Consider the following 3229-nt stretch of genomic DNA (forward strand, 5'->3'; position numbering starts at 1 on the left):
TCTCACCCACAGCACACTGCATGCTTGCTAGTCGTGTGTCCCAACCCACACTCACTCAGCTGCACTTATTTCACACACTGCATAGCTCCCAAATGTCCCAGATTTCGAGGGACTGTCCCTGATTTAGAGCAAAGTCCCTCTTTCCTCCTATTTGTCCCTCATTTTGATATGAATTGTACAGTTATATATATATAATGCACTTTTTATCTTTCAAAAAGTGTTTCCCAGTGCTAAACCTTTCATCTAAATTCAAAATTTCTGTATTTGTTCATTTTGAAAGCCAATATAAAGGAATAATAGTGGTAAATAAAGCCCTTGAGGATTTATTTGACCTTTTTTTGGTTATTTCTCCTTTTAGGGGTGTGACAGGAGGTGTGTCCTATGCATGCATACGTTTGCTAGTAGTTGTCCCTCATTCCCATCTCAAAATGTTGGGAGATATAATACTGTACATTGCCGTAATAGTATAGTACTGAACAGAGCACAGTTATGGAATCCTCCTGTGTTTGGTCGTAGTACATGTAAGGCTGCATTCACACCTGAGCGTTTTGTCGCCTGAAGCGCGACGCCCCAAAACGCTAGAGGGGAAAAAATACATTATTACCTATGGAGATGGTTCACATCTCCACTACAAAACGCCTGACGCCGAACGCCTGACGCCCAAACAAGTTCTGGACCCTTTTTTGTCGCTCGAATTGAGCGTATTTGGGCGTTTTACATTGGTGACCCTAGACCTGTACAAAATCGCGGTAAAAAACACTGCGTTTTGTCGCCGCAAATCGCGGTAAAAAACGCTGCAAAACGCTACGCTCAGGTGTGAATGCAGCCTAACACTAGGCTACTTTCACACTGAAGGTGATTTTCAGGTGTTTTCGCGCAAAAAATACCGCCTAAAAAACACCTCATGTGCCTCCCCAGTGTGAAAGCCTGAGGGCTTTCACACTGGGGCGGTGCGCTTGCTGGATGTTACAAAAAGTCCTGCGAGCAGCATATTTGGGACGCTCATAAATCGCCCCTGCCCATTGGAATGCATGGAAGCACTGCAACACGGCATGGCAAAAAAAATGTCTCTGAGTTGTTCTTTAACCACTTGACCACTGGGCACTTAGCCCCCTTCCTAACCAGACCAATTTTCAGCTTTCAGTGCTCTCACATTTTGAATGACATGTACCCATATGAATTGTTTGTCCTTTTTTCCCCACAAATAGAGCTTTCTTTTGGTGGTATTTAATCACCTCTATGTTTTTTTTTTGCGCTATAAAAAAAAAGCCTGAAAATTCTGTATAAAAATGCATTTTTCTTTGGTTCTGTTATACAATTTTACAAATTAGTTATTTTTCTTCATACATTTATGCCAAAATTTATACTGCTACATATCTTTGGTAAAAATAACCCAAATTGGTGTATATTATTTGGTCTTTGTGAAAGTTATAGGGGCAGATCCACATACATACGCTGCGCCCGGGGCAGATGTAAGATACGCTACGCCGCTGTAACTTACTTGGCTTTGGTTTGAATCCTCAACGAATTTGCGCCGTAAGTTACGGCGGCTTAGTGTATCTCTCGCGGCGTAAGGGCGCGGAATTCAAATTGGGCGGGTAGGGGGCGTGTTTCATTTAAATGAAGCGCGTCCCCGCGCCGAACGAATTGCGCATGCGCCGTCCCTAAAAACTCCCAGGGTGCATTGCTCCAAATGACGTCGCAAGGACGTCATTGTTTTCAACGTGAACGTAAATGGCGTCCAGCCCCATTCACGGACGACTTACGCAAACAACGTAAAATTTTCAAAATTGGATGCAGGAACGATGGCCATACTTAACATTGAGTACACCACCGTATAGCAGCTTTAACTATACGCCGGAAAAAGCCGAATGGAAACGACGTAAAAAAATGCGACAGCTGGTCGTACGTTCATGGATCGTCGGAAATAGCTAATTTGCATACTCAACGCGGATTACGACAGGAACGCCACCTAGCGGACGCCGAAAAATTGCATCTAAGATCTGAAGGCGTACAAAGACGTACGCCTGTCGGATCTAACACAGATGCCGTCGTATCTTGTTTTGTGGATACCAAAACAAAGATACGACGCGCAAAATTTTTAATTACGCGTCGTATCAAGAGATACGCCGGCGTAATTTCTTTGAGGATCTACCCCATAGAGTCTACAAACCATGGTGCCAATCTCTGAAACCAAGTGATCAAACACTGCTGATCGCTCGGTTCTCACAGCTCCCTGAGCAGAGAGCTGGTGACTGTCAGTTACCGACTCTCTGCTCTGCCGCCACCTCGCTCGCTGGAGCGCTGTGCTGTAAAGAGGGTGGGAGCTACCAGCTCAGGCTCTCAGTGGCTCCCTGAAAGGCTGAGCCGGGTGCTGGTCCAGGCATGTGGGCGATCTTTCCTATCTTTTTTTGGGAGGTGTCTGTTGTCTTGCACAATAAACCAGCAAAAATGCAACAGAAATGCATAAAAAATGCAAGCACTTTGTTTTTGATGCATTTTATAATTATTATACAAGATTTATATAGCGCCAACCAGTGGCGGAATTATCATGGTCGCGGCAGTCGCGATTGCGACTGGGCCCCGCAGTTCCGCTACTTTAGGGGGGCCCGCAAACCCCCCTTCATCTGTCTGCCAGTGTGAGGTGCCGCGGAACCCTGCCCGTCTATCTGCCAGTGTGAATGGCCCGCCTGTTAGCTTCGCCGGGGGAGGAGGGGGGGGTTCGTCCGTTGATACTGTTGGAGGATGAGGGGAGAGAAGGCAGAGCTGAGACAGTGGACGTGGACCGCCCTGCCCCGCCCCGCCCCTATCCAGAGAGAATGTGGGGAGGCGAGGGAAAGTCAGCTGACCAGATGACACCAATCACCTGAAGAGGGAGGAGCTGGCAATCCATGAGGAAAAGGCATCCCTAGGCTCACGTGTGACAGAGTTCTGAGTAGGAATCAATTGCCTGAACTAAGTAAGTGACAAATTGCCAGTGCAATCGATTCCAACCTCCACCACCTCTGCCTCTTACTGATCATCCCATCCCCCACCACTGCTGCCACCCCCCATAACACCACCGCTGCCACCCCCCATAACACCACCGCTGCCACCCCCTATAACACCACCGCTGCCACCCCCCATAACACCACCGCTGCCACCCCTATAACACCACCGCTGCCACCCCCTATAACACCACCGCTGCCACCCCCCATAACACCACCGCTGCCACCCCTATAACACCACC

Source organism: Rana temporaria, chromosome 4 (genome assembly GCF_905171775.1).
Source record: "Rana temporaria chromosome 4, aRanTem1.1, whole genome shotgun sequence".
Lineage (NCBI taxonomy): Eukaryota > Metazoa > Chordata > Amphibia > Anura > Ranidae > Rana > Rana temporaria.